The sequence below is a fragment of the Austrofundulus limnaeus genome, unplaced genomic scaffold (assembly GCF_001266775.1).
Source record: "Austrofundulus limnaeus strain Quisiro unplaced genomic scaffold, Austrofundulus_limnaeus-1.0 Scaffold22, whole genome shotgun sequence".
Taxonomy (NCBI): domain Eukaryota; kingdom Metazoa; phylum Chordata; class Actinopteri; order Cyprinodontiformes; family Rivulidae; genus Austrofundulus; species Austrofundulus limnaeus.
In genome coordinates this window covers 2,062,665-2,074,176 of record NW_013952424.1, presented here as the reverse complement: position 1 = coordinate 2,074,176, position 11,512 = coordinate 2,062,665, and the positions used below count along the sequence as shown (strand labels likewise).

Sequence of the window (11,512 nt, the reverse complement as noted above, 5' to 3'; positions counted from 1 at the left end):
GCGGAGAGCCGTTAACCAACATGCAAATTAGCCTGCAGAACCACTGCTCTACCCGTATGCGCAGCAAAAAGACGTTTTTTGACCAAATATCACAGATTTGAACAAATACACACTAAAACATCAAAATTAGCACAGAAACAGTACTATATAACATTTTAGTCACATTCTAGACAGTTTATCAGCTAAAAAAGTTAATTTTGGGGTAAGTTACTCTTTAAGTTGTTTGTGTTGCTCTTGTGACACTTGTTGCTTCACTTCTAACAAGTTCTACTAAAACTAGTTAAAACATAAAGAATTGTAATTATTTCTCTTAACTTATTAGTCCCTATACTCTGGTTGTATTCTCATAATACTGTTTATTTCCACAATACATGCCCTAAAGTTACAAGAAAAAAGCTGCATTTCCCAAAGCTCTGTTCTGAGGGCCCAGTGTGGGTTGTAAATTAATTGAAATTTAAAAATCATTACCATTTGATTAATTGTTACAAGAGATAAAACCAGAAGTCATAAGAAGACACAGATTGGACAATTGTTATTGCGGCTGTTTGGGCTCTCATTATGCCTTTGTTTAATTAGCTTTTTAGCAGCAAATGTTTACTTCAACCAGACAAGGCTGCAGAGATCCACTTCTTTTATATTGTGGATAAACTGAAAAGTTTGGAAGTCAAAGTGAAAATAAGTACCTTAGACACTTGAATAATTCAATATTTTTTTCAATCCCATTAACTTAGCACATAAATACCTTTTGTAGCAGTTAATTTGAAGTATTTACAAGCTTTGAGATTTTCCTCAGATACCTGACTACTTTTGTGAATTCATTTTCTTTGTTGGCTTTTATTCTTTAGATGTCTGTGTTGGTTAAAAAAAAGTTATCACCTGAAGTTTACAGGGATTTACAACATATTTGTTTCTCATTTTGATAATTACACTAAACACATAATATGTAATTTTTCTCTACGCTGATCTCTTAGGAGAAAATAAACCCAAGGCAAGAGAAGAATATTAGCTGTAAAAAAACAACTTCTAAAGTTTGGCTGTTTGGGTGCATTCAGCTGTATCAGAGTTAGACTTGGATGAACCTGAAGGCATTTATCTAAATGCCAACCATGAAACAAAGTGCTGTAGGGACACARAGGGAAGTTGCGAGGTGTCGGGCAGCATTTATCACGAAACAAAAAGGCGAAAATTAATTTTGTCTGAGAGAATTATTTTCATTTAAGCAGTAAAAAGCCAAGAAGTTGGGAAGTTCATGCAAAATATTCAGTAACATCTATTTTAGTACATCCGTCTACTTGCATAATTAAAGGCCGCCTTTTATGCTAGAATTTTAGACTAAGATCATCTTATGCAATGAATAGTTACAGCCAGTTTGTTTAAATGTTACATATGTTGTTATACACCAAAGATAAAAGTGTAAAATCCCCAAGCACGAGGTGTTTTTGCACTGAAAAACTTAACTTGGCAACTTAATCTGCATTAACAACCATGTTTTAAAATAGAAAATTTAATATTAGTTAGAGAGTAAATCATTTATTTTATTTGAACTGTGTTCAAGAGTTTCTCTGTGGTAGCAACAGATGAGTTCCCTGTGGGAAACTAATTTAACACTGTTGGTGTGGTTTCTAACCACACTGGCTAAGATTAGATATATTTCCCTCTCTGGTCTCATGCATCAGTAATTTGCACTATCTCTTTTTGTTTCTCTTTTGCAACTGTTCTTGTCACGATGTGTTGCCATCTCACTCTTTCTTTAAAGTACACTTTTTCAAAATAAAGCCGTCCTTATCAAACTAGAGTATTTATGACTTTCTTCATGCGTCTTGCTCTTTGTGTCTCATTATTTCCATGCTTGTTTTTTTTTTTTTTTGTTTTTGTTTTTGTTTTTGTTTTCTGAGTGAAGCTCCGCCCACCTTCTTTTCCCATTCATCTCACTCACTCAGTAAGCAGCTTGGGTTTTTTTCAACTTCAGGCTATGGCAATAGCACACTGCCCATCTGTCACAGCAGAGAGTTGCCATGAAATGGCCAAGTCCTCATCACTGCCGTGTGATCCTCTTATATGCTGTGAGCATAGCGCTCGCCCATCTCCCTCTGGGAAGAGGAGGGAAAAACTCTCCTCCTCACCCTGCAAGGCAAAGAGAGTGTGTCAGATTTAAACTGGGCATTGAGGAGATGAACTTTCTCATCCTCTCAGGTTCATACCAGAGGGTATATCTTTCGGTGAGCAACAGTCTACAGTTATAAAAGTATAGGGAAGACACCAGGTCATCTTTGCATGAGGGTGAACAGGAAGTCTCCCTTGGCCACTGCAATACATTTCATTTCCCGACTAAAACTAAAATAAACAACTAAACAGAAATATTTACCCACATAAAAATACTAATTAAATGCCATTTCTCATAAAAACTAATTCATTTAAAAGCAACTATCTAATTATATTGGCTTGCCTTTAGAMTGTGAAAAAGTAAACAAAAAGATAAAAAATAAATGATTTTTTGTTTATTTTATCAAGATGTGCTGAAATAGAAAGAATGTATTTGTTGGTACCCTTTAAGAAGCTTTTGACTTCTATGACACACATGTCAAAGTGAAGGCCTGCAGGCATAATGTGGCCCGCCACAGTATTTTATGTGGCCCGCGAGAGCTTCAAAGATGTATTTGTGGATATTGGTGTTTGTTGTTTTTTTTAGACTTACTTGCAGATTCAGAGTGGCAGAGGCGGAGCTTCCAATTAACCACTTGTTCCAACTTCTGTTGATGAGTCCACCTGGTACTTAAGCGTCTGCGTGAGATCATTCAGTCACTTCGGTACTGTTGAGACAGTCTACTGTGGGTTACCTCTGAGAACCTTAAAGATATTTATTATGTTTTTTCATCTGTGTTTCCAAGGAATCAACACCCCCCCCCCCCCCCCMCCCCGTGACTTACCTGTAGATCCTGGATCAGTGGACAATCTCCTTGATTACCACCACTCTGGAATCATCCCTGGTTAAAGCTCCGTCCTCCGTCCTGCCACTCTTGCTCCTCCAGAGTCATCTGCAAAACAACAAGTCTCTCAAWATTGTGGAACACAAACCTSYCGGATCACCTCCACCTCCTCCTCTGGGTCTGCCTCCTCGACGATTATCTGTAAGAGAGAAAGATATTATTATTAATACTCACCATCAATACCCTCCAAACCTCATTTACTAATAATCTCCCTTTCCCTTCCAGGACTCCTATCCCCATTCCCTCCACTGTAAATAAATCATCTTACCTTTATACACTCTGTGTCCAGTATCCTTTTCAGTCTTTGCTTGAATTTGAGTACTATTTTTGRGTTCAATTATAACAGTATTAAGTTCAGAATTCTAAGCGGTAGCAAYAGTGAGTGAAACTCTCTTACTTTTACTTTTRATAGTATTTCTGTATKATTCRTTTAGTTCACATTTAGTCACATATTACTTGTCAGTGTTTATAAGATGTGKTAAAACTCTGTGTGAAATAGCAKGTAGAGTTCAGTTGTTGTTTGTTAGTGGAGTTCAGCTGCAGCARCGACACAAGGATTGTGATGTTTTGTGTTTAGTTGAAGTTAAACACGAAGCATTGAAGTTTATTACAACTGGGCCTTTGAGGGCAACAATAATACTCGTGGTCCTTGGTGAAAATGACTTTGACACCCCTGCTCTACATTAGTCAGTATTTCAACCTAATCTGGACCACAAATATCTTTAAGCTTTTATTTATAAACCTTTATGTATCCAGACATATCCGATTGAGATCACAGATCTCTTTTGTGAGGGAAGCCTGGGCCTGATGTTTTTGGTCTGTGGGAGGAAACTAAAGTACCCAGAGAAAACCCACGCAAGCATGAAGAGAACATTAAAACTCTTCAGGTTTGAACTGGGGATGGACCTTCTTGCTTTGAAGCACCGGTGCTAACCAAAGAGAACAAACATTGACACAACACCAAACATGAATCAAAGAAAGCAAAACTGCCTGAGGAATTCAGAAAAAATATATCCATAGTAAAGGTAAAGGCTACAAGACCATCTCCAGGCAGCCTTGTGTCCCTCTGACCACAGCTGCCAACAATATTAAAATCCTGAAGGTTCATGGGACTGTAGCCAACCTTCCAGAATGTGGCTGCATAAGAAATGAAACCCCAGGTTGATTAAATGAACTGTGCAGATGGTAGGAAAAAAAGAAGCTATTCAAACCATTCATGCTGAAACCAGAGGTCAAGGTATGTCACTTTCTGATTCTCCCATCAGTCACATTTTAAATCACAATGGGCACTATGGAAGAAGACCCAAGAGGGCTCCTCAAATGACAGAAAAACAAAAAATATGAATTCACCAAAATGCATGTTGACAAGCCCCAACGTTTCTGTGACTGACGAGACAAAACTGGAGCCTTTCGGTCACTCACATCAGTTGTGTGTTTTGATCATTGTGGAAGAGTACCAACATGTTTGTTTGTGTCCGTATACACACAAACCTCCATTTTAATTCAAAATGTCTCTGCAGATAAAACACAGGATTGTAGTCTACAACCTGTACCATGCTAACGCAAAAGGATTTGCCACTTGTGTGCAGCTCAGTGCGGAAGTTGTTTATGTGCATGTGGAGAAAATGAATCCGAATCAAATTTGTGCCCTCATTTTTTTTTCTTCGTCAGATACAGGAGAAACACAACGCCCAGCTGGATTTTTGCTTCCCTTAGTAGAGATGATTATTCAGCTCATACTTGTCCTACTTGCTTTAGCTCAGTTTGAATAGGCACCTGGGGATGCCTGGAAACTGGTTTGTGAAGTGAAAGGCCTTTTCATATAAATCAGATGATAGAAGATGGGTCTGTCAATAAGACAAAAACCTCGTTCCTGGTTGAGGCACAGAGGATTTAAATGAAGAGCTGTCCCATTTGCAGGCTCCCACTTCCTGTTTTCATTCTCTGCAATCTTGTATTGGTCTGCTCCAGAGCCTGACATAGCATAAGCTGTTTGTTTGAGAAAATGGATGTTAACTTGGCCTGGAAATATTAGCATGTAGGACATTATATTCAGTTTACAGAACTGTCACTGCTAACATACCRTTGACCGATTTATCACTGTCTTTCAGTAAACTAGAATCAGACAAGTACCAACATTTTGAATATTTCCTGTCAAGTTGATATTTACTCAAGGTCAATAGAATCTCTGCGCCATACTTTGGATGMTATTGACCTTTACATGGCTTTAAATCCTACATTAAAATCCACCATTACGAACATAACAAATCTKCCCCTGTGATGCAGTCTTCATACGTCGGCTGCTGCATGATTTATAACGCTCGGCTTTGCTGGGAAATGTGGCTGCAACTGATGTGTAATCTAGGCTGGATCAATGCCTGACAGCTGAAGTTGGGACGGAAAAAACACGTCCTGTCTAACCTCAAATGTCCAGTGGGAAATACAGTGGAGACATTTTGAAAGTGCAGATAAAATTTGTTGCTACCTTAATCAAAATGTCAGCTCATTCTTCTCTGTCTGTCTCCTTCTGTGTCCTTCTATGCCTCCTTCTAATTCTGACAAATGAAAAATTGGGAAATGGAAAAAAGGATGCACACATCTCAGAGTAGTCTAATATTACATTTACATTTCTGTGTTATAACAAACATAAAATGTGTTAGTTAATCTTCAAGTTACCTTCATAAACCTGAGTAATCAGTGATTTTTCTACAGACTAAATCATCTATACTCTATGGAGGCCGATAGCAGGTGTTTTTCACCTTTTTCCCCCATGGTTTTCTTGAGATAACTACTTAATTATGCCGTTATCATGAAATAACGACAACTGTTTTCTCAATATAACAACACGATTACCTTTTTGTGAATGCTCACGATCAGTTTCTCAGTGTTTTTAAAACCTTGCCAAGGACAAACTCAACCTGAAAATGCCTGATCATGGAGAACCTGGCATTGATCAACGCATCAGACTTTACTTCTGTCGAGGACTAAAACAGGCTGAAATTGCAATTTGTTTGTCTTGTACAGGTAACATTCATATCAGCCCCGGTCATTTAAGGAGATGGCTGACCRGGCTGCACCTCAACCGGCGTTTACACTTACTTTAATAATCCTGCTGATATAGTAAACTTCATTGATGACCAGCTGACGGGACCAGCAGGCTGTCTTCATGGTTACCAGATGATGCACAAGAGGACAAAAATAACTTATCTTGAGAAAACGCTCATTATTTTGTGACAAATAACACAGTAAGCAGATAAGATGTGTTATGCCGAGAAAAACATGGGAAAAATGATATGTGGAAAACATCTATTCTCGGCTTCCATAATACGCTGATAAAATGTTGTAAAATATTTATTTTTTGTTCCTCATATTTGGCACCTCCTAAATGGATGGCACTTTTAGCATATGCCTATAGTGCCTATGCCACAGGCTGGCCCATCATCAAATGCTTTAAAAATGATAAATTTATTACAAGCTACTACAAGCTTGAACATTAAATGAATGAACTGGCCAACAGGCTATGCTTTGCTACTTATATTGTGTTTTGTTTTGGTCAATTCTACAAAGATCTACTGCAGAACCCCACAATACAGACCCCTGGTTTATATCTTAAACAACTTAAATACATGGAAACCCTGCAGGATTCTTGCTCTTAAAAAAGTAAACTGTATTTCCAAGACTAGAATTTATCTCTTCCCGTTGCATATTTGCTTGCGACACGGGCAGCAAAGAATGTTCTTCCATCCTTGTTATCACCCTTCAAAAGCATTTTTTCTGTTGAAATATTTATTCAGAACACTGAAAGTCGAGGCCATATGTTGGCTTTTCTGCTTTGTAGAAACATTGATGTTAATTTGTGTTTGAAGTCATTTCTTTCTGTCCTTGTAAATGTGTGCTGACGACTAGATCGAATGGTTTCTGATATGAAATTCCTGCGGATAAAAAAAAATGTTTGAAAATACAAAGCAAATCCATGACTGTTTTTTTTAATTTTAAAAGTTAAACTTGTTTGTCAAAGTTTCTTGTAAATTAGAATACTTTATTTTTTTTTAACTGCCTGGTTGTTAGTTTGAGTTGTCTTTGGAAAACATTGAGGATGAAAAGATGCAGATATTTCAGAAAGATTCATTCAGTTGTGGTTTTGCATAAATTTGGTTTGAGACTGATTTGATCTCTCCCTAAGATAAAACAAATGTTTCCATCAGTTGTGAGAAATGTTAACATTATCCAGTGTAATCCATGCTGTTTACTCACCAGTTAGTTTAGYCTTATTGCTTCCTTTCGACACAAGGGTAGATGAGAATGATTTGTGCCTCACTTTTTTAACAAAATGTTTCCATCTGATGAGCTCTTTAACACTTCCTGTCATGTCTTTGTCTCAACCCTTGTTAGTTTGCACTTTTAGCTGCAGGCCACACCACAGTAGAGCCATGATCTCTACAGTTTCTTGATCAGGCCCAGTTCCAAACACATTTCCAATTGTCTGCTTGTAGAGCTTTTGATATGATGGAATCTAGAGTTCCGACATGGTAAGAAGGGAGTTAAATCTTTTCAAAGTATATTCATTTGAAGGAGGCTATTATGGATTTTCCAGGCACATAGTAAAATTCTATACCACAATCAAGTTACCTTCAGTTGTTATGAAAAAGCTGTATATGGCAAAATAAGTTAGACTTTATATTACAGCCTATCTAAATGCTTTGAAATTGGCTTCTGTCTCTTTAAGAACTTCCTACCGTTTCTGACACTCCCACTTCAGCACGTCTTCACCACAATACTTCGAAGGAGGGTGTGCTCTGTAGGGCGGGAGCTCGGCTGTAGACTGAACTCCAGGGAGGAGCTATAGGCGGTGCTTTTTTACAGCAGCTCCACTCTGGTGCAATTCAAATGCATATGTGAATGCCAAGCGGACCAGAGACTGCTCCAAAGCAGGAAGCGGATTATAACACAGAGCATTCTAAGTAGTAATAGCAGTTACTCATATACCGTACCTTGCTGTACATCTGTATAAGATAGACATCTCTGCTATGAAGCTGAATGCAGCCCTACTCAGTGCACGCCGCCACATACAGAGCCGTCTCAGCCGCCTTGTGTGAAAAACAACATCTTCCATGTTCTGCCTCATTTTCCACTCATGCTGRGCCCATTGTTGAAGATTGTTTGGCACATTTTACAAAAACAAAAGAGAAATTTGACACCCAATAAAATCACTCTATTTATTTACATTTCGTGAAGAAGGAAGTTGCGCTCGCTTCTTTAAAGGTTATCGCGTCATTTCCTTCAGTGGTTCTCGGTGCAGCGCATCCACAGGCGAGGGGGTAAACAGGGTTTAGTTTGTTTAATAAAGTGCAGTGTGAAAGAGAATCACWCCAGCTGGAAATGTAAAGAAATGTTGCAACTTTTTTCCCCAGTTGAGTAGATCAGGTGTGAATACAACCCAAGAAAATATCTGTTACACTCAAATGTTTGGTTTCCCAACTGGCCAGTCCCTTGGTTTGGTAGAGTTGGACAAGTGCACCAGATTTATTGGGTTGTATTTTATATTACATACTTTAAGGTGTCAAGAGACAAAAAATAAAATAAAAATAACACAAAATCATGACTGCAGCATCATCAGGGAAGCAGAAAATTTAATTAACAGAAAACTGGCAATACTTTCAGCAGTTTTCAAAGAGCCTGTTCTACAGCTGATGGCCATGTCTGATAAATACTGCAGGTGGGACTAAGACCATAAAAAATCAATTAAAGAGCCTTCACTCCACCTAGTGCAGTTACTGTAAAACATGCTTGATGTGAGCTCACTTGTGGTCTTTGTCAACATTTTGTTCTGCAGCAGCTTCACTTATTTTGGGGAAAGACCAGAAAGCAGAGCTTAAACCAGCAGGTTGGCAGTGTTCTATCTATACTACCTTAATGTGGAAGATCTGTGCCAGTGCATCAGCCGTGCAAGCCAGGAAATACTCACCGTGCCCAGTCTCTGATATGCTGGAGTAGCTCTGCTGGAGATTGAAGGTAAACATCTCCTGGACTAAGGCCACTGCAAAACATTCCTATAGCTGATATCCTCACTAAACCCTTGGATTCCACCACACTTGTCCTGCATCCTCCCACATCACRTCACTTAACTCAATGCCAGGAGGAAATCAATTACCTGCTCAGCTTTATAAATTAAATTCAAGCTTTGGTTGACTTGATTTGAAGAGGTCAGATAATGTAGTAAAAAATACACTTTTTTACAATTTCACATTTACCATCTTAAATTTAGCTGTTTATTTTTTACAATACCTCTGCTTTTTAACTTTCTAACATGAGCTGTATGGTAACAAGCAATATCTCGTCTTACATGTGAGGCCCCTCACTTTCACTACAGTACTGCTTTTTCTTTACTCCTCTGATTCCTCTGCTCTCCTCATTCCCCGTTATATTCAGCTGTTTCTTTCTTTCTTTCTTTCTTTTGCTTCCTTGTTCTGTCCCTCTTGCTTGCCATGCATGGGCAGCCACTCGTATTCCCATGGGGTGGTCCATCAGCCCGCGCTGCTGAAGCCTGGCTGGGTATCAGTGCCTGGGCTCTGCTGAAGAGTGGTTCAGGTATCATCTGTTAGCAAATCAGGGCCAGAATCACCCCGTCCTGTCACACACTCAGAGAATATATGAGGAAACTGTGTCATAGATCTGTTTTACTGTCAGTTAGATGCAATACATTCACATAAAACAGTCCAGCAGCACGTTAGCTGAACCAGTAAATTATTCATGTGATTAAAAACTTATATAAACAAAGATTTTGCACTCTAATTATGTGTTGGAGGTTAGTCTCAGCTACTACACTACGTTTTGCACATTCAAACATATTATCGCTCCACCTTCACTATTGGTGGTGGGTGATTAAAAAATTGACATACTTTAAAGAGCCTTCATTTAGAATACAGACAAATGATGAGATACCTGCTCTGTCAAAACGATGCGTGGTACTAATTTGGGTCTTTTTACTAAAGTAATTTCTCAAATAAAAAGAGCTTTTCCTCCATCTGCCTTTGAATATTTTATGATTGCACCTTGAATCAGATGGAAAAATTTTGATAATACGATACACGTGTAATGAAAAGGAGACTCTCTAAAGCACTGGAATAGTTTGAACCTCGTTATTCATATTAAAGTGATATATATGTTTATTTGCTTACTTATTCCTCAGCAATGCTGAAACTTTTCAATRACCATCCCACACAAACACAACTCAACCACCACCAGGTAAAGCCCTTTAGTTGAGTGTTTTTTTTTTTTGAGAAACTACCAGCGCTGTGTGTTACGTTTCATCTACTGCTGTGTCTGACCCAGAGCAAAAATAAAAAAAAACCTAACAGGGTTGTCAATACTTGTGACCTTGGTGTATTAAAGCACCAGTCTGCAGGTGGAAATCCCAAATAAGCATTGTAGTGGAAAGGTCTTAATCAAAAGCTGCCCTTCCTCAGACCTTTTCTGTTACTTTGCACTCTTCCCACAGCGCTCATAACATCCTGCTGTGCTCAGCTCGTCTTGACCTACTAAAGCCACAGAACCAGCACTAACGCATGAAGGACTCATTGATATCTATTGCACTGTTTGTCTGGGCAAAGCTGAGCTGATAAGAATCTTAAAAAGTGAAACACCTGCGGTGTGTTTCAATAGTCTTTCAAATCTCGGGTTTACTTTAGATTGTTCAGAACATCTTTGGTTCAGCTGTGATTCTTTTCTACATGCACGCGTTTTCTTTATAAGTTATTGAAAGTTTAAAATTATAAAAGAAAAAAAGGTTATTTTTGCCCTTTTGGCTTCTTGAGAAATGATTTTTCCATGCATGGTGAGCTCTAGAAAATTATATTATGTTTGTATATCATCAGTTTCATAATGACAGATAGCTCCTTAGGAATGTGAGTGCACTCTGTGCTTTGCCCATTCTCCTAGCTAAGGGATTTTCTAACAGATTCATCTACGTGTGTCAGTTTGTTGGCATTGATTGGGCCTAATAGGGGTTTTGTGAAGATAGAGGTTTGTTTGGTGAAATTGCAAATCCAGGCTGACAGTTTGGTGTTTACTGCCCGTTGAGGAAAATTGTGTTGTGCTTCCCTTTGGGGGATTGAAAGTAAGAAAAAGAAAAATCAAAGGGGGTTGTGTTTTTTYCCCCCGAGTCAATTGTAACATATTTATTTATATTCTTATTTGCCATCCAAAATTTCTTAAGTTGTCACAGATCATTCATAAACCCACGTCTTTAACATACAAATCAGAAAATGTTTCTAACTCAAAACATATCAGTGCACTTCTCCTGACCCGACATGCATTGCTTGTCTCAATTAAGGGTGCAACTTGTTTACCACATCAACCACAAGCTCTACCCCTCTTGCCTACGACAGGTCATTAAAACGCTCACCTTCACAGGTCAATAAAGATTTTAAATCCCCATAAGAATGCCGGAAGCTGATGTCAGCAGGTTCACCACTCAATTACACACACACACACACACACACACACACACACACACACACACACAC

The 11,512-nt window shown here is 38.5% G+C and overlaps 2 long non-coding RNA genes across 4 annotated transcripts in view; one reads left to right on the top strand and one right to left on the bottom strand.

The window, feature by feature from the left end:
* Positions 1-3,101, bottom strand: part of LOC106514768 (uncharacterized) — a 13,113-nt gene extending 10,012 nt beyond the window's left edge. Inside the window, exons 1-3 of one of the 2 annotated variants that reach the window (XR_001309923.1) lie at positions 2,928-3,101; positions 2,696-2,847; positions 1,937-2,124 (exon numbers count right to left, since the gene is read on the bottom strand). This is a non-coding gene — a long non-coding RNA (uncharacterized LOC106514768). Of the gene's footprint in view, positions 1-1,865; positions 2,125-2,695; positions 2,848-2,927 lie in introns of those variants that run through there. The other variant, XR_001309922.1, reaches the window with a different exon arrangement.
* The window catches only part of LOC106514769 (uncharacterized), a 176,271-nt gene that overhangs the window by 67,097 nt on the left and 97,662 nt on the right, over positions 1-11,512 (top strand). Inside the window, exons 3-4 of one of the 2 annotated variants that reach the window (XR_001309924.1) lie at positions 2,690-2,807; positions 2,889-2,907. The exons of the other annotated variant lie outside the window; for it this stretch is intronic. This is a non-coding gene — a long non-coding RNA (uncharacterized LOC106514769). Of the gene's footprint in view, positions 1-2,689; positions 2,808-2,888; positions 2,908-11,512 lie in introns of those variants that run through there. 2 annotated transcript variants of the gene reach the window in all.